Source organism: Schistocerca americana, chromosome 1 (genome assembly GCF_021461395.2).
Source record: "Schistocerca americana isolate TAMUIC-IGC-003095 chromosome 1, iqSchAmer2.1, whole genome shotgun sequence".
Taxonomy (NCBI): Eukaryota; Metazoa; Arthropoda; class Insecta; order Orthoptera; family Acrididae; genus Schistocerca; species Schistocerca americana.
Window position 1 is genome coordinate 253,221,290 of NC_060119.1, and position 25,560 is coordinate 253,246,849.

The following is a 25,560-nucleotide window of genomic DNA, read 5'->3' on the forward strand; positions in this document are numbered from 1 at the left end:
ACGTAAACCCGATACTGAGCTTCCTACGATCAATGAAAGAAGAAGCTGATGAACAACGTAAGAAGGAGAAGGAAGAAGATGAGAAACAACGTAAGAAGGAGAAGGAAGAAGATGAGAAACAGCGTAAGAAGGAGAAGGAAGAAGCTGAGAAACAACATAAGAAGGAGAAGGAAGAAGTTGACGAACAGCGTAAGAAGGACACAGAGGCAATAATTTCGCATATAGGGGAAATTCGTGGGGAATTACTAACAATAAAGAAAGAATGTGGAGAAGCAAAACAATTGTCAATGGTAGCACAAAAAGTAGCAGGCCTAGCCCAAACAGCAGCAACAGGGGCAATGAAAATCGCAAAAGTAACTTCTCAACTTGCAGGTCGCTTGCGACGTGCGACACAAGCCCACTCAAAATCCCTAGCGTTCTTAAAAACCCAAGGTAATATTGCGGTTACGAACATCACGAAACGAATGAAAGAAGTAGAGTGTCGGATAGCGAAACTAGAGCGAAACGGGCACACGAGCACTGCGCGTTCGGATACCAATGATGGAGTACACAGAATTGTGTCTCCGAGGAGAAGCCCGCCGTGCTCTAGCCCAGTGACAGAGTGCGGAACTAACAAGGCACACGCAGAAACACTAGTAATAGCTCCAATAATTGTAGCCCACTTAGGAGAGTGAATTCTGAGTGCCACTGCCACTGTGATACAGAGGTAGCACATCACAGTTATCAGCAAGATAGATCAGGACACTCAGCAGACGTGCAAGTATCGGAAACGAGTGACAACACCCGTGCGAGGATCGGACCGGATTTTGATCACAATCACTTCCTGTCGATACTAAAATTCCACAAGTTCAGAGATAATGGAGGGTCGATGCATCCCAAGAGCTGGGTGATGCAGTTTACAAACTCATTACCGTCATCATGGCCAACCCTGGCAAAATTAGATTTCATGTGTGGAAACACCGAAGGCCAAGCCGCGGAAAAGATGCGGGATGTGGCAGCGACGTGTCAGACTTATCAGGAATTTGTTGATGCGTTCCTGGGGATCTACTGGTCAAAGGAAACGCAAGACAGGATTAAATAGGAAATAATATTTTGTCCTGAACTGGAAGTGTCCGGGCAAAGGAGCGCAACCAAATGTTTTGATGATTTACTCAAGAAGAATCAATTTTTAGATAGTCCATCTAGCAAGGGAGAAATCATCAAATTTTGTTTTTCCAAATTGCCTGTTAGGTATCAACAGACACTTGTCGGCAAGTGTGGATCTGATATAGAAGCATTCAATAGTCTATTGCGCGAACTCGAAGTAGTCTTCGATAAACAAGACGCAAAGGACAGGAAGAAGGCGCAAAATAATAAATACCACGGGCCAGCAAGGGCAGACGACAACAGATCGCATAATCGCGCTCGTCAGTTAGGAAATCAGGGTTACGGAAATCAAGGTTACGCAATTCAAGATTATGGAAACCAGAGACACGGAAACGAGAACGTTAGGGAACAGGATCAATCTAAACAAGGAAGCTGGGACAGGAGGAATAACGAACGGCAAAGCGACCGTAACTGCAGAGAGCGAAATCAAGGACCACAGGAGAACCAGGAGATTGAAATTAGACCTGCAAATCCTAATGCACGTCAGAGGAGGGGGAGTCTGACAAGGGATTGGCGCTAGTCCATGGGACTCCACCACATCTCTCACACAAAGAAGTTCGTGGATTAAGTAGTAGTGTAAGTGGTGTACATAGTGGAATAGGCAAATCTATGAACCTTTCTTCGGGGAACGAAAATCGTTGCATTAATAGATTAAGATTGCTAAAGTATTAACACGCTGCGTTGTCTCGCATAAGAATTTACTGCTGCTATCCTTTTTTTTCTGTTCGCGACTTCCAATGTCGGTGGAGTAGGAGACACTATCTTTCCATGATGCAATGTTTTAGTCCTTTCCTGTCTGGTGTCCATGTTGAGGGATAATGATGAGTGAGGAGATGTCGCACAAACGGGCGCATACAAGAACGTGCTCTTAGAAGCGTTCTGAGAAGTCGTGATACGCTCCATAGCGGCCACAACCAGTTCGTGAGACGTTCATACCAATGCTTGCAGGCACGCGTCAGTGCACTGCAAGATTGTGGTATATTGCGTGATTTCGAGGATGAACATGTGCAGTATAGTTTTTACAGTGATCGTTGTCTTGCAAGTCAGGGTGAACCTGTGAGCGTTTGACTCCAATGGTGCCCTAGGGCCTAGACGGTAGAAATGCGGGCATAAAGCCTACCATGCCAACGTGCTGGTTGGGGATTTAGCGTGCTGCTTGTGACTGTCACAGATGAATAACCAAGGAATTATACTTGGAAATTCGTGACATACTGTGTAGCTGATGTGCGGTGGGCGACGGAATCCTCAACAGGAACCAGTCCTGGCTTGGTCATATTACATTGCCTCTGGAAAGGTGTGCTTTGATCGCGAATACTGCATAACATAGAAAAAGAAGTTGCAACTATAAATTTATTGTCTTGTATAGCCATGGCTAACCCATTCTCTGGAGTTTCTGTGAGGCGTAGTGAGAACTCGGAGGCCATGTCGTACGGCGCGCACATCACTGTCGTCAATAGCGGCGAGCAGCGAGACATCTCAGCGTAACAGGAATTATGTAAGAGTGTTGTATAAGGTAAAAAAAAAATAATAATAATAGAGAGAGTACCATATACTAGGATAAATTAAACTTTAGGATTTTACAATAACTATATCCTTAATATTGTGGCGGTTTTCTACCACAAGTGTTTGGCGCGCGCCTGTTGAGATGCTATTTTTCAGGTCACCAAACCACAGACCGGAGATGGAGGGACGACAGGCGAGCGAAAGTAGCATAGTTGCATGTTCTTTATAGCACAGTAAAACTTAGACATGCATAACAACATAATTGAATTAAAAGACATAGAATGTAGATCGTTGGCAAATGGTAGTTAATTCTTGAGCATGTCTACTGTCGATCTATATAATTAATAGTAATATTAGTGCGGGCCCGCACATTTATTTCTTCATCCAATATAGCGTCACACACCATGTACAATAGTGAGATCGGTCTCTACACAAATATCAAGATAAATTATTTCCATGATTTTGTTATGATAGCTACAGATAAATAACTATGAAATTAAAAATTAGAGTGTCTGAAATGACAGACCATCAATGTATCGTTATGTAAATTTATTATAACATAGAAGGTCATGGGGAAAAGGTATAAGATTTTTGTAAGAATTGTGCAGATGACGGGTATCATGGCAATGCAGAGGCCAGCCGGAGCAAAAGCAAGAGGTCATCGGCTACCTGCAATAAAGAGCGTCAGCGCGCCACCTGACGTGAAGGGCGCGAGAGCATCCGCTCCTACAAGCTGACAGTCACCGGGCCGTATACCTGAGGGATTAGGCGGCAGACAATCCTCGCCGGGCCACAAGCGAAAGTGAGGCTGGCCGTTGACACTGACACGCGACCCACATGCGACAGCCTGCTAGCTCTCCGGACGTGGCAGCCGTTTGGAGGGATTCCCTGCGGCAGACCATGTTGTCGTGAGTACACGAAGAAGATCACATATTGTGTCAGAACCTGCACCTCATGTGCCTCAGGACAGAAAGGGACGCTATATACTCACCTGTTTGGGTTTTTACAACTCACTAGCATTGGCCGATCCGCATACACAAAGCAGTATCGTGCCACACACTCTACAAATGAATGGTCTCATTTCTAACTTCTCCTCTCTATTAGAGAGCAGGTGTAGCAATCGCCGCTCCTAGTTCGATCCTGTATGGATGACCTCACACACTTGTGGAGTCACTCCACATGCCATCATCCCTCGTCGGACTGCAATATTGGGAAACGTAAAAGTACTGTCCAGCGAGAGAAGAGACCTAGACTAGTGATGTATCCCAACAAGTAGACCTCAGAGACAATTAATCGACGTGAGGAGAGCCTATCACTGTGTCTTCCTACTGTACTGCCGTCATCACATGCGTGGGTCTTGGTTCAGTCTCAACAGAGTACTGCAGATGCTCCAGCATACCCTATTGCTGTTGCAACAACATAGCATCAACACCCGACGTTTAGCCCTATGTGATGTCAGTACTGTGGAATTTGTGAAGTGCTTCGAATATTTCTAACAATGTGATGTAGTGCCTCATTCTCAGCACAGTCGTGAACATTGTGCAATGTGGAAGCACAACTTGACACCCCATGAACCTTGTTTTTTTTTCTTAAATTTCTTTCTCTAGTGTTGTTTTTGTGATGTATGTTATACCTTGTATGTGTTTGTGTTTTACACTGTAATTCTTATTACAAATTACTGTATTGTTCTCCACATTGTGTTGTTTTTTTTGTATTTGGTATTTATTGTTGTGTGTATGCAAACAGTGTGCCTGAAGTCCCCATAAACTGAAGCAGATACCACCACTGTCATTTAGAATGGACCATCAGTTCAGGGAACATTTTGTAAAGGTTATTCTTGCTGCAGGGAGACAGAATGAATCGGAGGTTGTAACTAGATTCTGAAAGCTCACAAAGAGATTGTTAACTTAAATAGTATCATGTGTGAGTGAGTTCAGGTTAGTTTCATGATTCAAATTGTTGTAAAATCTTGGGCATTTAATTGCGGAGCACTCCAACTCTGATTGTAAAGAATAAACTGCTCCATATTTGGCTCACATGCCTGGGCCATATTTAGAGCGTGAATGTCTGTGTGAAACGGTGTTTGGAAGGGTCTCCCTGGGTATGGATGTGTGATGTGAGTGTTAGTGTTCCATATTAAGAAGGTGAAGTTGGCTACATCATAAATAATCCTCCCTCTATGAGCTGCATTTTTCGGTTGCAGTGGTTTTTTTTATAGAGTGTGGCATGTGGAGTCAGTTTGTAAGATTGTTCTTGGGCGATTGACTCACTACCTTGCTCCTAAGTGAGCCAACCGCTCACCAATTACAATCTAAAATGGCGTAGGGGCTATGAGAGGTTTCATGAGCCCCCACTCATATTTCTATCTTACGATTTTCCTCTGTAGTTGCATGCAGTGAAGGGTCGCTGTTCCTTCACACGCGGACTTCCCACGCAGCGTGTCTCGTCGCCCGGGTGGTCCAGTGACAGGCGGGCTCTGCGGATCTGGAGAGGGTTAGGCCGACGGGTGTGAGGAAGTCGAGTGAATGCTTTGCAGATGCTGACATTGTCAAGGGACGCGCCCAGAGGGATCTGAAGTGGCGGCTGGGCTGGAGGTTCCGTTGCTTTGCAGAAGCTTTGCGAAAACACTTTCTGGCGGGCTACCAGCGAGGCGTGGGAATGACTTGTGTACCCAGGCAGTTGTGGCGGGAAAATTCCCGCGCTTTCTGAAAAATAGTAACTGTGATTGGCTTGCTCAGGGCATAGCTCCGTGACGTAGCAAAACCAGCGAAGAAATTGGCGCAAGAATCTCCATTGGTGGAATGGCGGTGTTCCGGCAATGGAGTGGAATTTTCCGCCGGTTTTCGAGGTGCTGATTAGAACGTTTAACCACGGCCACTGTCATGGGGGTGGGAATGTTGTGTGTTCGGCCTGTACGGATGCTCTAAATAGTCGGCTCTCGCCTTTCGGTCGAGGACGTCGAAGCAACCAGCCATCGCCTCCGGTACGCCAGATCGTGTTCTGGCAGTTAAGAAGACAGTTTGGTAATGTATGTCCGCAGCACCGGCAGATAGGGATTTTCCTAGGTGATAATCAGAGCTCAGCAGAGCGCGCCTGTTCGTCTTTTTCTAACTTTGTTCTGTCTTGAGTAGCAGCAATTAATGTTGGATTAGCTGTGTGTCTCTCTTAAGATTTGAGTGGCAAGGAATTGGCTCCACATACCACTTCGTCATAAACCTCACAATCTAGTTTAGGGACAACTTCACCTTCACAGCATTCGTTTGTGTTTCCAATTTGAGCCAATTTGATGTATTATAAATGTTTCATGTGTTTTTGTTTATTATTTTGTGTTTAGTCTTAATAAATCATATTGTTATTTTGGACAGAACTTTCATTCTGTTAATCGGTAGAGCAACCCATCATTTCTCACTACGTTAATGAAACCTTCCTTTACTTAACTTATTTATCAAATTAAATTATTGCAGGTGTCAATCTCTTTTCTACTCCACTTGCATGGTAGATTACAGTCAGTTCGCGTATATTTTTTAATCCTTGTGCAACAGCAAAAGTCGGAGTTAGAATAGGGGGGGCTTAGAGCATCATTTACATATGTAGATTCTAGAATTTAGTGTTAAATACACTGCTACCCTGGCACCTCGCAAACTGATAGCGATTACACGCTTCCGCTGTTGTAGAAATCTGCTCCAGAGGCTGCAGATTCCGTGTTGAGCTGAAAGTGGTAACCAAAGTACGGAGAAATATTCTTTGGGGCTCTGTTGCATAGCAATCAGATTGCTTTGAGTTCTGAGAAATGTCCAGTTACTATTGTGGATTCGAATGATCCATGAAGTTACTTCATTTCCGAAGAAAACATCGAACTATTTCACTAGAACTGAACGCTCCCGTCGGAACTGTTCTCAGCTGGTGTTTATTAGTAAATCACAATAGCAGTACATCGTTGGGTGTATAATAAGACGTACCTTCTTGAAATGAACAATATGTTATTTATCTATTAACTGATTTCCTTCCATATGCACTTATATTTTACAATGTGAATCAAAAACTCGCAATGGCGTCGATTTTTTACATCACAAGAATGGCTCTCATCCCCTAAAATTACTCTTAACAAGAACAAACAAAAACTATCTATCCTAAGAATAATTATGTGAGCGCTGACCGCCACAGAGTAATAAACAATATCTTTGTCTCTCTCTCGCACTGTCACAGCAAGTTACTCTGCATGATACATCATAATGATACGAGGCAAGGATTTCCATGCACTTTCCTCATTTGTGACAGAATTGACAGTGGCGTGTTGCCTGTATTTTTCAACTATATAAAGTCACAGGTTGTACAGTTTTTCCCCAAGGTATTAATGTCAGATCTGTCGGAGTCATACAGTATTGCTTGGAACAGAATAATAGGAGCTCCTAAAATGAGACTTTTCTTTACTTGGCACGTGGATAGAGCATGGAGGAACAACACCAAGAGTAAAATTCTGCACAAGGAAAACAGAAATGAGGTATACAAGCTTGTTAAAATATTAATGCAGGAGGGAGAAGTTGCTATGTTCGAAGAATCGCTGCAAAAGCACTCCAGAAGCTGTGTAGTGATCCAAATACATCCGAATTTGGTCATTAATCCAAAATCTACTATGAAAAAAAAGTGAAGTGTTGGGCATATTGCCACAGGATACAAGCTGCAGTCAATAGTGTTTGAGGAATCTGGATTGTGTAATGCATTCCATTTCCTCTTTCCACTTCAAAAATTCTCCTTCATTAGAGAACTCCAGATTTCATACTATTTGCTGAGCAGATTGGAAATGATCAATCCAAAACTCGGCTTCAAATGTACCCATAACACACTACAACTTCTACACAACACTCCTTGTACAAGCAACCGCAGTAAAATAAGTGGACTGCAAAAAGGCGAGGAAAAAGCAAATTCTTTCTCTGCAACACACTAAAAAAGGCGACGAACAAACGCTCACGCTGTCAAACACGGCACACAAGCAAAAGCTCAGTCAACAAATCACTACAAAAAGCACACAATAAATAAATGCTCTCGCAATAAAACTAACTTAATAAAAACCGGTGCCCCGCACAGTGACAATGGCCAAATACCATAGGATGTGCACTACACGGCCTGGACCAAAGTCTTTACCCTCGACTGTTTTAGTTAGCATATGGGACAGGTGTGGATGGGGGTGAATTGACAGGACTTGTTCCATGTCCGGGACTGTCGGTAACGTTTCCTCATGCATAGATGTGACTTGCGCAATTATGATTGAACCATCAACTCCGATTCCACCACATTTAATATCTGTGTACCTGCTACAATCTCTCTGCACTGATGTTTTGTGCCCATACATGTATGATATGTGCACACATATCGTTGCGTGTGTACCATGATTTTAGATTGATAATCCATCGTACGTCCTTCCAGTCTGAAAGAAGTATTACCTATCAATATTTTGTATCGCAGTGCGATATGAATGCATGAAATTCTATAAAAAAGGTGGTGTGTTAATGTTGTGTACATGTGACAGTGAAAGCTATTACACAAAAGTTATTCACAAAAGTGTGTTCCTTTCGTGCTTTTTCTGATTGAAAGATTCATGAATGACAGATAGTAATTAAGTCTAGAGGAACACTAGTAGCTGTATGAAAATTATGAAGTTTGGAAATAGTTGTTGTTCTGCTAGGAGACTCTGAATACAAAAAAATATTAGGACGATATGTGGCGATGCCTCATTGCTTGCTTGTGAAGACACAGCTTCGTATTCTGCTTGTTCATCTAATGTTTACCTGTAAATATTGTTATCCCACAGGCACTTACTGACTAACTGAATTTTCTTAATTCCAAGTTTCCTTGGTGTGATACAGTGTTGTATAGTTGTTTACGGCTTTCATCCCTATTTGGCAGATGTGTCTGAACGTTTATTCTGGATTATTTGCCCAAATCACTTGAGCATAGTGCTAGAATCATTTCCGAAGCAGGACATGGACGATTTATTCTCGCAACCAAGCTGTAATTTATTCCGTGTCAGTTATACATCAGCTATCTATTTTACAATGGCAAATGGAAGAAATATGAATTTTTTATAATCTGAGCAACATCCTGAACCCTGACCGTCCAAAAAGATAAAAGGTGGGGTCAACTTATAATGTAGCCCTACAAACTCAAATTAAATCTACATCATACAGTTCAGTCGACCTGTACAGCTCAAACGAAGCCCACAATACCAAAAAAGCAATATCCCCAACCATGGAAAGTGGAGTAGGACATTTCCCTTAACATACTGTATATAGTTCAAATGAAGCCCTCGATACCAATAAACCAATGCCAAAACTCCTAAAATCCGAAACGGAAATTTCAAATAAAAAAACCACAACCACAAACTACACACTTACATAGCTCACAAAACACCACCAAAACCAAAATCCCGAAGAACTCAAAAACCCAAAAAGCCCCATGTTCACGAGATCAGTTAAATGATAAATGAAATACCATAATTATAAAGCAGGCAAAACATCACATTTATGAAAACACATACACACAAATTCTCCAGAAACGCACACAGCCTCCCACCTATAAACGAACACAGAACCAGCTGATAACGCTCCCCAGAAACAAAAGCAACAAAATAAAAGAACAAACGAAAATAAAAATCAATCACACCTATAAAAAGAGCAAATAAATTGATCCTTTCCTAAATAACCTCTAAACAACCCCCCCTCCCCAAACCATAACTTGCCCCATCAACCCCACAAACAATACCCACAATCTCCCTCCACTCCCCACAAATACACACAAAAAGCCCCTCAAATCAACACACTCAGCCCATACATTCTCATTGCAGGTTGGAGGAGCACCACTTTTCACTCCCTATAACATATTTAATTGCACGCCAAACCCCCTCTATGTATTAAAGCAAGCCTCTAACGTCATTGTCTTTAAATTGAATACTATTGTCAACTGCTAAGTGTTCATAGCTCCTCTTTCTCTATCCCCTATGCAATGAAAATGCGTCTGAAGTAACAATTCTACCCCTCTTAGTGAACCTCGCAAGTTCCCTGCTACTATGACTCCACAAAACCCTAAAAACACAATCAGCATACCCACCTCCCGAAATAACAACTCCCTCCCACACCCACAAACCAAACTGATAACCACCCCTTCCATGCTTTCTCTTACTGAACTGCGACCCATCAATGACCCCTGGCACACCCAACTTCCCCCTACACTTTACATACTTTGAAAACATCTCAACAAAAACAAAAACAATCTAAAACGGTTCTAACACTCCCCTCTGTCTCATGCACCTATAACAAAAGTAACATGTAAGCAAAACAATCCCTCTTATGGTCAATCTAAATGTAACGTGACATACTGAATGCCAGATAATGTCATGCTGACAATGCCGTCTGTATAGCTCTCTGGTCTAAGGTGCCAGATCACTTGTCAACTTCATGCACTGCCCACAAGCATGGCACCTAAGATATTGTGCTATTAATCCTCAGAGGTTGCAGAAACTTTATTATCAACAACATGTTACCACCCGGAGTGCCATGTAATGAAAAGCTGGTAAACTTATCAGTCATATACAACACTGGCAAAAAAGATATTAAATTTCATTCTGCATGACAAACACGAAACCAATCAAACCTAACAAAAATGTCACACACACACACACACACACACACACACACACACACACACACACACACACATACACACACACACACACAAACACGCATAGAGAGAGAGAGAGAGAGAGAGAGAGAGAGAGAGAAACACATAATAACTCACTGAAAACAAACCAATCACTTCCAAATCCACATTATTGCACTGACTACCTAGACTCAAATAAGCCGATGTTACCACAGTGATAACCAAGACTCAGATGAACCCCATAGCACATGCTAAACTCCACACGTAGCACACACCAGCAGGGGGCACTGTAATATACAACAACACGTCATCTACAAACATGACCAACTCAAAAACATTGCACCATAGTGATGTCACACAGCACAACACCATTCCATCATGGGTCGAAAGTTGTCAACTTCACTCATTTGCCATTATTGAGAAAAGAAAAAAATAATTTAAATCTTCCTAACATGGAAACAGAAATTAATATTAAGATTGGTGATGGTTGGATTCGCCCTAATAGTACACAACTTTATAAGATGGTCAATCAAATATTAAACTAATTGATAATTATGTTTTAAAATTGTGTGGTATTATTAAAATTAAAAAAGGAAATAATATTTTAACTAGAATTGAACATCATTTTATTTCTTATTCAACTCTTATTAAAGTAAAACTAAACAGAATGAAATAATTTATCTTTTAGAATTGTTTGGTGGATATTTTAAAGATTATAAAGAAATTGTTTTTGGAGGTGATTTAACTTGGAGTTCGACAAAAAAGTCAAGAAAAGTCTATTCTTCGTTGGACTACTGAGAATGATGATTCTACACTTCCAAAAGAAGGTAAAATTGTTATAAAAAGTGTGGAAATTCTTGTTTCTGTTGTTAAATATGAATCAGAATATTCACCTGAATTAGAACAAGAAAGACTTCAAAATCCAAAAATTCCAGTTCTTTTTTCAAACTACAAACAATCGAATTTGCTGGTTTACAGGGAAAATTAAATTTCGAACCAGATATTACTAATTGTTATAATTCTGCAGTAGTTCATATGCCTTACCTTACTTTTGTTGTTTTCCAAACTCTGTTTTATTCAAAATTATCTTATTTATGTATTTAATACATCTAGAAGAATGAATGTTTTAATTACTCAAAAACAACAATGAAAGTATTTGCGTCCTTTAATATCTCAAATGATACAACTGCATATGTTAGTATGTACAGTAAAAAGAAAATTTATAATTACGTAATATTAGAAAAATTAAAGAACTTTTAACTACTTGTTTTCATTTCATTTTGAAATATTTTAGAAAACTAGAGAAGATAAAAACAGAAAACTTTAGTTTTTCAAAAATTAAAACATTCCTGAAACGAAAACATTTGGAATTTAAATTTATTATTTTTTTCTTTATAAATAGAAAATCACTCAAATGGTAGCATTGTATAATTATTAACTGAACTTAACAATTAGAGCTAAATTATCAGCACTTAAACAAATATAAATCATGTTTCAAAAGCTGAAATTTTACCAACTACATTTGGAGAAAAAGTTTTATTACTTTTAGAAGATAAATTTATTATTACTCTTTCAGATCCTAATATTAAAATCTTTTCAAATTGTGATGATAAATTAGATAAAATTATAGGATTAGAATTTATTTATTGTGGTAAAATAAAACAAATAAAGATAGACCTTTTCATGTTATTGAATTTAAATAAGTTTTTTAATTTTTGTATTTATCCTTTAATTAAATTAAAATTTCTGTAAGCTTTTTTCAATAGCTTAGTTCTGTTGTTCATTTTGTTTTGGTTGAATTTATATAGAATTAGATTGGTATATACTGCAATTGCAACCTGGAATTTTTACTACAAAAGGCTTTTTGGCCCAGATTTCTCGTCAATATACTACTAACTAAGATTTGAGTTAGATTTGGAATTTTGTGTGGCTTTGTGAATTTGATCCATTTCATTGACCTCAATTTCAAGATCAGAACACTGTAACTGTACAGTTAAGCTAATTGAAGATCTAAATTTTTATTTTCTTATCATGATTTTCACACCATAATATTGACATACTGAAATTTTTAGTTAGAGGAACTTCAGTTTGATTTTACGGTTTGGGCATCCACAGCTTCGATACATGATAGAAATGATTAAAATTTTTTTATGATTATTATGCGTTCAAAATCAGTTACCTTTTTTATAGATGTATGCATCTGAGCGTACAATTAAATCATCGCAAAATCGTTTGTGTATGATCCAGTAATAAAGGAACTGCTATTAGGTACTGCACCTCCCAAAAATGCATTTCATAAGGTTTTACTAGTTTTTTAAAAAAATATTTCTAAATGACTTCATTTTGCTGTTGTATTCATGGGACTAACTTTAGCCATCTCAGGTTACATCTGTTTATGTTGTTCCACTTCTTTCCCAAGCGACCAATATTAATTACTTAATTAGTCTCACTGATGCAATTTATTAACTTAGTCCAATAACAATTTCGAGCACTTTAAGAAGTGAATTGTGGCATGGACACAAAAGGATTAACTGAAAAAATTAAGCATTAATGACAAAATATGTTCTCCAAAAGTTTAGAATACACTTAAATTTAGTAAAAAAAAAAAAAAAATCGCGCTTGCCACAAACAATTTGTTACCGTCAATCTCTCACTGATGTTTATATCGAAAATCCGTCGAAAGTTCCATCACTTCGGAACGTATATCGACTATCGATATATTTTAATGACGTGCGGTACGAAGCTGCGAAGAAGTGCCGTGCTTAAATTGTGTGTATGCGACAGTGAAAATTTTGCTGTTGTTATAAACTATTTCATCTCATTGAATTGCTTTACAAAAGTAAGTTCCTTACGTAATTTTTCCTGTTTGTCAGATTGTAATAAAGTCTTTCCGGAGCTGTAGAACTATTGTAGTGGAACCACTTCTGCATGTTTGAAAAATTAACTATGAGATAGTCTTTTTCGCTAGGAGATAATATAATCTGAATAGAAGAAAATGTGTCGATGGTTTATGGCGAGATGCTTGGTTACTTGCTTGTGAACACGCAAACGTATGTTGTTAAGTCATATCGTTTTACCGAAGGATTACCAATGAATATCGTCATCCACCACCTTCTTCTTAACTAACTGCATTTCGTAATTTGCACGTTTCTTCATCGACGTCGAAAAATGTTGTTCAGGTATGCAGTCGTATTTGGAAGGTGTATCCGCAACGTTTGTTTCGGATTATTACTCCAGATCACTTAAACGTAGTACTGGGATGATTCCTGAAGCAGGTCTTACGCGATTACCTCCAGCAACCAGTCTGTTATTTTCTTGTGTTCCGATACTGTTGTGTAGGTGAAACTTAACATTTATTTTCCGTCCTTTTTATTGTTTCAGTAGAGTTCCGTAAACGTAATTGTGGTTTGACATGCTGTAATATAAATTTCCTAAAGTGTGTCGCCCATCATTTTCTTTTATGAGGATAAGATTATCCATGCAGTAGAACGGTGTCATTAATACTGCAATACGGAAGTGCGCAATTCGGCCTGTCTGCTTTAACCCATGACGTCATCAAGATGGCGGACACCCGTATTCCCAGCGCATGCGATATGGCAACAATCAATACACTAACACCACATGCGGTACGAAGCTGTGAAGAAGTGCCGTGCCTAAATTACGTGTATGCGACAGTGAAAATTTTGCTGTAGTTATAAACTATATAATCTCATTGAATTGCTTCTCAAAAGTAAGTTCTTTACGTAATTTTTCTGTTTGCCAGATTGTAATAAAGTCTTTCCAGAGCTGTAGAACTATTGTAGAGGAACCACTTCTGGATGTTTGAAAATTAACTATGAGATAATCGTTTTTTCCGTAGGAGATAATATAATCTGAGTAGAAGAAAATGTGTCGATGGTTTATGGCGAGATGCTTAAACGTTTCGGATTACCAATGAATATCGTCATCCAACACCCTCTTCTTAGCTAACTGCATTTCCTAAATTGCACGTTTCTTCATCGACGTCGAAAAATGTTGTTCAGGTCTGCAGTCGTATTTGGAAGGTGTATCCCCAACTTTTGTTTCGGATTATTACCCCAGATCACTTAAACGTAGTACTGGGATGATTCCTGAAGCAGGTCTTACGCGATTACCTCCAGCAACCAGTCTGTTATTTTCTTGTGTTCCGATACTGTTGTGTAGGTGAAACTTAACATTTATTTTCCGTCCTTTTTATTGTTTCAGTAGAGTTCCGTAAACGTAATTGTGGTTTGACATGCTGTAATATAAATTTCCCAAAGTGTGACGCCCATCATTTTCTTTTATGAGGATAAGATTATCCATGCAGTAGAATGGTGCCATTAATACTGCAGTACAAAAGTGTGCAGTTCGGCCTGTCTGCTTTAACCTGTGACGTCATCAGGATGGCGGACACCCATATACCCAGCGTGTACGATATGGCAACAATCAATAAACTAACACCACCGAGGAACAAAGACATAAACCGCGCAAAGTAGAGGGCTTTTGGCGGGGACAAGCTTAATATAGAACAATAAGAATAGTGTCATTCAAAAACTAACAGAAAATCGAATATTTCATTTTACCTTTATAGCTCAAAGAACACACCGATACCAGGCACCTCCTCCTCCTCCTCCTCCATCCACTCCCCCCCCCCCCCCCCCCCCCGCAAACCCCAAAACGCGAAATAACAAATACTGAAACCCACTCCAAACAATACCGCATACACTCATCCCTAGTTTGAGTGACAGAGACATGGCTCAGATCCATAATTTCCATGCACTGCTGACACTTAATACATTCCACCAACTGGCCATATAACTGTTGAACTTTGATTGTATACGCCATATTGTTGCCAATAGCAGCAACCAACCAATTAAATTTCGTTGTTACATCATACATAGCACCAACAGAAATCATAAAATATGGTTTTCAGACTATTAACAACTCGAACTGACAGTTACAAAATCAAAAATAAATCACTTGCAAGTAACTAACAATACTAAAATAACACACTGCCAAGGCAACAAAAAACTCCCACAATATCGAGTAACACACAGTACTAAGTGCAATGCACACTGTCACCACATACAAACAATTTAGAAACATGAACATCCCACACTGGAGTGCACAAACGCTTACTCTAACACACCCTTTGCAAACACAGACCATTTAGATCACACTGTGCGTCAGTGATATGACACAACACACCACAGTTATGTCACGAGTCAAAGCAGATGGGCGGAATCGGACCCTTCCATTGGTTTAACAAATAGATTTTTTTGTGCTGTACAATCAAATGTTTTGGCAAGGGCACAGAATAAATTAACAGGAGACTATAATATTTTGTAATAAGCTCTGCCAGGACTTATGAGTATATGTATGTTTGGTTTTCACCATGCAGTGGCTGATAGGAGATACTGTAAAGGCATTCTTCACTTATGGTTACACCTATCAGCCACTGCACTGACTGTCAACTTAATTTGTGTGGACAGTATAACATTCCCATTGGTGTCACCGGCTAGTGAGAATGTCACATCTTTTGATAATACAAATGTCTGCTCTGGCAGTAAACACAAATGTTGGAGATGGTCTGTGTGGATACAACAAGCTGGACTTTACATCATTTTTTTTTCACAAGATTATAAGGCCAACCACGAATGACTGTAATGCATTCAGGCAACAAATACATGTAAATCTGATAGCAGCATTTTATTCACTTTAGCAGTCTCTGACTCTTCACTGTCCACTGACGAAGTAGAATAGGTCGTTATCTTTGTTATAGCCATTTCTGTCAACAAGTGTTACACACTGAAGCTGATAGAGACGTGGGATCATCCTTGTATTTGTGAAACAGTTTCAGCTTGGTATTGTCTTCATCATAAGGGGAAGCCAATGTATAGTGGGAATCAGCTCTGAAACAACTGTTGTGATGTCAAAATATGATTTTCAAGAAGTCACGTAAAAGTTTTACTGACCTCTTTAGCCCCTACAACCTCATCACATGGTCCTTTACCATGCACAGTAGCAAAAAAAATAACGTTCCAATATAACATCAGAATCTTCCTGTTGGTGGGACACATTCATGAAATTCTTTCTCTTTTGGTATTGGGCAGCATATCCATCCAAAATGTGATAAATATGCTTTGGGGTTCGGAAAATGGTATTTTAAGAAATTGTGCAGGTAAGAATGTACACACCTTGTATCTTGCTGGAGACAGATATTTCCACATATTACACAAGGGGTATTGCATTAGCATTTGAATCTCTGTAGTAAGCTACAAATGGTTGAATTTTAACCCAAGAATTATTCCAATAGAATCTGTGTTTCTTATCATGGATGATGGAGAAACTCTGCAAAATCTCAAAAAACAAAATATTCATTTATTTTTTCTTTAGTGAATTTAAAGAGGCATGATTGTTGCTGTGTGATAAGTGAGTGTGGTGGGAGCTGTTGTAAACTTGGGCCAAGTTATGTATTGGACTGCCCCTGAAATCTTTGTTGTGGTGACACTGAGCTGTATGTATTGGACTGCCCCTGAAATCTTTGTTGTGGTGACACTGAGCTGTAGCACTGCCGAATGTCTAGGTTAGGTTGGAAGTTGTCAATTTGTTTGTGTGTTGGCGAAGCCAATGAAAGTGAAAGCAGACAATCTGGTTGTGTTAACTATTTGACCTGTAGTGAAGCCTAATGTTTACGTTCATGCCATATTGAAAAATACAAGGGAGATCCAATGCGTAACTTTTACCCTAAACTTGATGTAAGCATTTCAGTGAAACCATGTGTTGTTGTTGTTATCATCTCTAAAACTAATTTGCCTGTAGTTAGCCATCACTTACACTGATCATCCAGAACACTATGACCACCTACGTAATATCCGGTATGTCTACCTTTTGCACAGATAACAACAGTGACATGTTGTGTCATGGAAGCAAGGCTTTGGAGGGAGTCGGCTCCACACCTGCACACATAAGTCACCTAATCCCCATAAATTCCAGGAAGTTGTGATTAGCTTTGACGCAACACTCAATCGCATCCTGGATGTGTTTTATTGGATTCAGATCTGGCAAGTTGGGGGCCAGCACATCAATTGGAACACAGTGGTGTGTTCCTCAAACCATTCCAATCACTCTCCTGGACTTGTGACATGCTGCAATATCTTGTTTATAAATGCCAGTTTCATCATGAGACATGATTGTTGTGAAGAGGTGTAAGTGATCTGCAACCAGTATACAAAACACCGTGGCCATCGTGGTGGCTTGCATGAGCTCCACTGAACCCATTGATGCCCACATGAATGTTCCCTAGAGCACAATGGAACTGCCACCAGCTTGTCTCCATCGTGCAGGACAGGTGTCAAGGAGCTGTTGCCCTGGAAGACGACAGATTCATGCTCTCCCATTGGCATGATGATGGTGTCAGGTTTCATCAGACCATGCCACAGTGCCAACGTGCAGTGCCAATGGTGATGTGTCCATTTCGGTCGAGGGGTGAACATTGGCACATGTGTGGGTCACCAGTTGCGAAGATCCATCATTAGGAGTGTTCAGTGCACTGTGTGTTCAGACACACTTTTATTCTGCCCAGCATTAAAGTCTGGTATAAGTGACAGTACATTCCACCCCCTATCCTGTGTTACCAGTCTGCCCAACCTACAACGTCCGACATCACAATCTCACCTTGGTCAAACTCAGATAGATCGTGTGCCATTCCCATTCTACACACAGACAGCATGCTCAGGGATACTATATGAACCATGCATGCACCTGACCAGCTGTCATTCCTTTTCAGGTAACGGCACTATCACCTGGACGAGTTATATCAGTAGTAGGTCAGTCATCATAATGTTCTGGCTGATCAGTGTACCTATGTGTAATTTTGTCAATGCCATTCATACTTAACAGTTCAGATAGGTAGACAGATATGATTATTCAGTCATCCTAGAGCAGTACGAGCTGTATGGATGTCATCAATTGTTGGTACAATGTTCCTTATTAAATAAACATTCATGGATTCTTGCAATTTTGACACTTCTTATAATTAGCTTTAGAATATTTATAATTATGCCATACAGCCCAGTGAAAGAAGACCAAAAAATGTTGGTTTGGTGGGTGGGGGGGGGGGGGGGGGGGTAGAGATCGAGGAGTAGTCACAAATTTTTGCACATTACTAGGAGGGAGTGACACAAACAACATACTAAAAATCCAGTGTGGTGTGAGCATTGGGATGGGGTTGGGTTTAAACGTAATTTTTTTTATATATTATTCTCAAATACTCAAAAATTGTAGTTCCTAGCAAAAATGTTTACTTATACAAAATCAGACTACATTCAATTTTCTACAAAATAAACCTTATTCAGTTTTTCCCTAGTTTCCACATTCAGGAGATAGAAAAATTGCAATTATTAAAAATATCATTCTGACAGTATAAAAGTAATGTATATCTTTAAATTAAGTGTGTTAGAAACAAATATGAAATGTGTGTACAACTCCTAAATGCAGTAGAGCCATATTGAAGGATAAATTGTGTTCCAGGGTGTAGCAAGGTAGGGGGGAGGGGGGATGTGGGTTGGAAGTGCGAGGGAAGGTAGGTCACCAGATTGTGTTCGTGCAGTTCCCTTCTTCATAATCCTGCTAACTGAAGGTCAAGCAGGAGATTCTCCAAAAAGTTCAAATGGCTCTGATCACTATGGGACTTAACTTCTTAGGTCATCAGTCCCCTAGAACTTAGAACTACTTAAACCTAACTAACCTAAGGACATCACACACATCCATGCCCGAGGCAGGATTTGAACCTGTGACTGTAGTGGTCGCGCGGTTCCAGACTGTAGCACCTAGAACCACTCGGCCACTCCGGCCGTCTGTGATTCTCCACTCCACCTACCACACTACATCACAAGAAGCAACTACAGCGTATTTCATGAAGTGATACAGGCTCTCCAAAGAATACTTTATGAATCACTGGCCAAGCAGTGTGCAGACATACCCAGGGAGTGTTTATTTTGCTTAAAATGTGTGGACATTACATGGAATGTAGATTTGATAACTAATAACAGTAAGACGGGTAATGCAAAATGACAGAATCTGTGTAAATCTCTGCACACAGTTCTACACTACTAGAAGGAAAAATGATTCTTAGTCATCCATAAGTGTGGTGCTGACAGTAATCTTTGAAAGTGTTGGTGGTAAAGGGATTACATTGGTAAATGTGACACTTTGCTGTTGTGCATCATTGGCAGCATATTGTGAAGCTATGTAATTATGTTGTAGTCATATGTTAGTAAGTTAGAGAATGACCAAAAAGTTACTACACTTCTCTCACCATCAGTTGTGTAACTGGTAGACTCGATAAATCTTTTCCATTCAGGAATTACTGGCACTTGTCGAAATGAGTGGAGCCACTTACCACACATCCATAGTGTATCGTCCAAGATGGGCGTGAATATGTCTGATCGAATGGGACTGATTATGTTCAAGTCTAGAACAGTAATCTGCTGTAATGCATTGCTTGACTTATGTTGAAAATTCTGACATTAGATAGACAATTTAAGCAACAGCAAATAGGTATTCCCGTAATAAACTGAAAATAATTCCACTAGATATATGCAAGCTGAGTGAAATTATTTTGTCTACTCACATAAGAGAACTGGACTGGAAATGCTGGGGCGCTATAGTTCGTCTGTAAACTGAAAAACGAGTAGTGCTCATGGTTGAGGAAGTTCTCTTTATCGGAAGAACACTGCCTCTGCTGCACAGGATAACTAAGAATCAATTTCCCCTCTAGAAATGTAGAACTGCGTGCAGAGATTTATGTAGATTCTGTCCATATGCATTACCTGCATTATTGTTGTTAGGAACTGAAATCTGCATTCCATGTACTGTTAACATGTTTTGAGTAAAATAAACACTTGCCCAGTATGTCTGTGCACTGCATGGCCAGTGATTCACAGAACATGCTGTAGTTGCTTCTTGTGATGTAGTGGAGTAGATAGAGTGGGGAATCGCCTGCTTGACCTTCAGTGTCCAGATCTATGAAGGAGGGAAGAGCACGAACACAATGCCATGACACATCTTCCCACACAGTTTATACCTTACTATAGCTCTGCTACACTTATATGTGGTATGCACATTTGATGTTTGTTTTTAGCCTACTAATTTAAAGATAAACATTAATTTTATACCGTTAGAACAACTTTTTTAATAACTGCGATTTTTCCATTGCCTGAACGCAGGAACTACTAGTCCTACAGAAAAAAATGAATAGGCTCACTTTTTAAGTAAATTTAATGTACTTTAATTTTGTACTGGAAAACGTTTTCGCTAGAAGCCGCAGTTTTCGGGTTATTCGTGAAAAACATGAAGAAGTCACCTTCTGACTTCCCCCACCCCAACACTCACATCTCACTGAATTTTAGTATGACACTCCCTCCAAACACTGTGCAAAGATTTGTGACTGCACAATTTTTCCTCCAATTTTTCTTCATTGAGTGGACTAATGTTGCTTAATACATGGGGTATTCATGAATATTAAGTAGCTGTCTATAATTATTTTAAATATTCACATACAGTGTAATAGATTTTACATAATAAATAAATTTTTAGCCTTTGGTTGAAGATATAAAGTTCATTTACATCTTTAATTTCTTGTGGTAGCCTGTTGCACAGTTTTAGGCTGTTATGTAGTGTATTATTGTGTTTTTTATGACTTGCTTTTCCTGTTTAGGTATAAGTAGCGACTGGATTTAGTTTCATGGTCATGTTTTGAGCTGTTTGTAATACAAGGGTGAGTATACTCTTTGTGTACATTGCAGTGTGGAAAAAATATTCACCTGGGACAATCAGAATTGCTAGCTTTTAGAATGAATTGGTACAATGGGTCCTATTGCTACCATTTGTAACTATTCATACAGCCCTTTTCCATACCTTGAAGACAGTCTGAAAGTTCACACTGAGGACTGAATGTATGTATCCAAAATATGTCAATATGGTGCAAGAATTCGCAAAGCATAACATACTGTGGATAGTCTCTTTGCCAAAGCTTTTATGTGCTCTGTCCAGTACGGCTGACAATCTACATTAAACCCCAAGAATTTGGTATCTGTTACTCATTCTAATACATCATCATTAATTTTTAATCTAGCATCAGTGCGTTTTCTGTTTAGTTGGAAGTAAAGCTATTAGTTTTCTTTAATTCTAAAGTTACTTTGTTTTACAGTGACCCATTGTTTGAGGACTGCATTAGCCTTTTCTTTCACCTGTGTTGGAGTTTTAGCTCTGATCACTATGTTACTGTCATCAGCAAACAGTTTCTCCATATCTGACACTCTGAGAAATAATTGATATAAATAAGAAAAAGGTTTGGGCCCAATACGCTCCCTGTGGGACACCTATATTAATATATTTTTTAATCTGGTTGCTGTTTTACTAGAAATCCCTGGAAATCCTTTGAAGTACATTAGATCTCAATTCATTGCACCCAGTTTTCTATGTATGACTAACATCACTTCTTAGCCACACCTCTTATTCCTACCGTTTTTCCAGCTTTTAGGTTTGGTCTCACCTTTTATGCCTTTTACTGTGTGTGTTTAATGTTCATTATTTTATAATTTGACTCTCCTGACTGGATCCATCCACTTTTAGTGGACCCTCTTTCTTCTGTGACTAACTTTGGAATCGTGGGACTGATGACCTCACTGTTTGGTCCCATAATCCCTCTCAATCAATCAATCAGTCAATCAATCTTATTCCTAGAAACTCTAATTTATGCAATAATATTCTGTACTCAGCTGCGATGAATGGCTTTGATAAGTCCAAGAAAATTCCATTCACATGACCACCTTTGTCTAGTGCCTCAAGAATGAGTTTTGTAAACTGTCCAAAAGCAGATTCTGTAATTCTTCTGTGCCTGAAATCTTGTTCTTTATTGCAAAGAAGTTTAAATTTGTTTAGGTACTTCATTAATCTGTTTTTCATTAGTTTTTCAATAATTTTGAAAATGGTGATTAGTAAAGAGATTGGTCTGTAGTTGTCTACATTTTCCACATAACCACTATTAAATATGGGTATTACTTTTGCTTGGTTTAGGTACTTGGAAAAACAGCCGGATGAGAATGCTCCATTGATTATTTTTGTCAGTGGAGTTTTTATGGTATTTATACATTCATTAAAGACAAAGGCTGGGATTTCATCTGGACCAGTTGATTTTTTATTTTTCAGTTGGTATATAATATGTGCCACCTCTCTGTTGCTGGATAGGGTACCACTGAGTTTGGTGATTGATCCTGGGTGAGTAAGACATATGCATCTGGATTTTTTTTTTAATTTATTGACAGTCTTGTTGAAGCAAACAATCACAAAGTTTGCTGTTTATTTTTTGTGGCTTCTTTGACTATCTCTGTTTTTAATAAAGGTAATCAGTCAATCTTGTCACACTTGGACAATAAGGGCGTGCATGTAAGCATTGTGATGGAAAAACAGGACTACATATAACAAATGTTGAAATGAAAGTGTCTAGGGCTGTTCACAGCAAGAAATGTTCACCAATTGGTCAAACCAATAATGATGCTGTTGTCAACCTTTGAGTGTGCAGAGTCAAATGTGACAAGATTTTGAATGTTTGATTGTGCTACTTGAGAGTCAGTTCCAGTGTGTGGTCAAATTGAAACTAACAAGTGGCCCCATGGTTGAGGCTGATTGCAAGAAGTTTTATACAAATATTGGGTTTTATGACATTTGTTTGACTAAGATGTGAAATAAAACTCAAGACAAATAGTTATGAAACAATATTTTCTATAATAATTAATAATGGAAATTATAATTAACAGAAATGCCCTGCCCTGAGTGACTATAGTGTAAAATTAGTGTATAGTGAACTACAGTCTGAAGGACGGTAAAACTGGATACATAGCTGCTTACTGTATTTTTTTACTGTTAGTGATGAAGGTGAAATCATTTTTTTGGATATTATGTCTTTGGTGTGTCACTTTGATATTGACTGTGTTTATAGTAACTTACTAAAGCAACAATTCTTTCCAAAAACATTGAAGGTAGGGTGATTAAGATATTCAGGGTCACTCAGTGAAAATTCTTATAAAGAAGCCATGTTGCATCTCAGTGTGAAACTAGCAAACTCAGTCCTCAGCAGTCAACAAACTCAAAATGAAAAAGTTCTGGCATCAGAAATTTCACTTGACCTATATAGCTCAAACGAAATCCACAATACCAAAAACCCACAACTCATACTGATACTTGTTATCTAAACCTAACATGACCAAAATATCTGCGAAACAATCAATAACATTATGCAGAGGATACATCACTACTCATCATACAGAGAAGATGTTGAGTCGCAGACAGGTGCAGTGAAGAGACTGCTGTACATTCAAGCTTTCAGCTAAAAGGCTTTCTTCTGAACTAGAAAACATGCACACATCCACACAAACAAAACTCACACACACATGACCACTGTCTCTGGATGCTGTGACCAGACCACAGACAGCAACTGTGCCTGATGGGAGCAGCAATCCGACATGGGCGATGGGGCTAAGGAGTAGGTATGAGGCAGGAAGGGGGAGGAATAGCAGAGTAGGGGTGGAGGAAGGTGTAATGCTGCCTATGGGAGCATACAGGGACTTAGTGGGAGCGGGTTAGGACTGCTAGGTGAAGTCGAGGTATTTTTTGGGTTGGGAGGGAGGGGGAGGGGGGAGGAGTTTGTGGAGACAGAAAAGGAGAGAATTAGAGAAGGGGAAAAAGAATGGGGTGCGACCATAGGTGACAAGGTTGTATGGAAGGGACTTCTTGGTATGGAATGGGTGGCAGCTGTCACAGTTGAGGTATTGCTGGTGGTTTTTAGGTCAGGTATGTCTGGAGGTACTGATGTAGCTATCCTTGAGGTGGTCAGTGTTGAAGAAGATGGCTTGTTGGCTTGAGGAGGACCAGTTATGCAAATGGGTTAAAAAGGATTGAGGTTCCGGAGAAACATGGGGTAGGGTGTCCTCATCCTCAGTCCAGATCAGGCGCGGCTCATAATTAAAGGCTCTGAGGCGGAGCCGCCCCAAAATATATGCTAAAGTAAATTTTGCAAGAACGTATTACATAATTTAAATTATCAGGACGAATTTCACATATTTCCCATTCCGATTAAAATAACGGCGGTCAACGTTTTTGGAACTGTTTGTATCGATAGACGTTTTCCGAACGGTTAGTAGTGTTTAGGCTGCGCCTTGGAACGTCTGTAAGCTGCATGTAGTAGCGGTTTGGGGGCGTGGCTTCTACGTAGTACTGCTCTTTATGGGCGACCCGAAGGCTCTGAGCTTGCAGCCTAAGGGTGTCATACCAACCACCACACATTTTTCAGGTTTCACTATCTATGTAATAAAGGAATGTAGAGTGGCTGAAATTTCGCTATCCAATCTCTGTATCTGCACATCTCTACTACGCTTCGATGCGTCATTAATCGACGTTTAGTATTATTGTTTTGATAATGTTTTACATAGTTGTTTTGTTTCAGCCATTGGCTATTTTATCTACATTTAGAATAAGTTTGCAAATATCCTGCCAGAGTGCACTACACAACAGTAACATACCAGTACTGCCATCTAGCGAGAGTTTCCTAAGTGGTTAGAGGACAAAGCGCGCGAAATTTGTCCCGTTACTTTACTTTCCTTGCTTGCTGATGCTGACTGCTTTTGTTGATACCATGTAATATTAGCAAGTTTCTTTTTCGGAGTATATTTTGCAAGATTTTAGTGAGTTTTACTTGCTGGTGAATATCTGCGACATACCGCGAGTGTGAAACAAGCGCAATATGAATTCAGTGTGCAATTTAATAGGTAAAAACTTGGAACACGGCCATAGAATGAAAGTGAAAGAACTTTGTGCATCCAGACCCGCATTAAAGATCTCTCCAAAACGCGTCTTTCCATATGATTTGCTGCAAAGTGTCAGAAAATGTAATGATGACGTATAAAAACACTTACCAAAGATTTTAACTTGAAGTTAGCTTCTAATGATATTTAGTACCTGATTATAGAAGATACAGTACGTAAAATTATGGGTAGAGAGTGATCTGCCCACCCCGTCCACCTGAATTCTTAGTTGTTTATGTCAGACTAATCTGTAGCATAACCCGAGGTCTGTGTTGGCTCCGATCGATAAATGTCGCAGCCTTCCCCAGTATAGAAACCACGAGCCGCGCCTGGTCCAGATCATGATGTCTTCAGCGAATCTGGAGTAGGTGAGGGGTTTGGGATTCTCTGTCTT

General features: G+C 39.5%; 1 protein-coding gene across 3 annotated transcripts in view; it reads left to right on the plus strand.

Annotated features, from left to right (window-relative positions):
- The first annotated feature begins 13,075 nt into the window (after nucleotides 1-13,075).
- Nucleotides 13,076-25,560, plus strand: part of LOC124558188 — a 122,997-nt gene continuing 110,512 nt past the window's right edge. For 2 of the 3 annotated variants that reach the window (XM_047130904.1, XM_047130901.1), the window contains exon 1: nucleotides 13,076-13,141. The gene's annotated coding sequence lies outside the window, so the exon portion shown is untranslated. Of the gene's footprint in view, nucleotides 13,142-13,984; nucleotides 14,033-25,560 lie in introns of those variants that run through there. The other variant, XM_047130902.1, reaches the window with a different exon arrangement.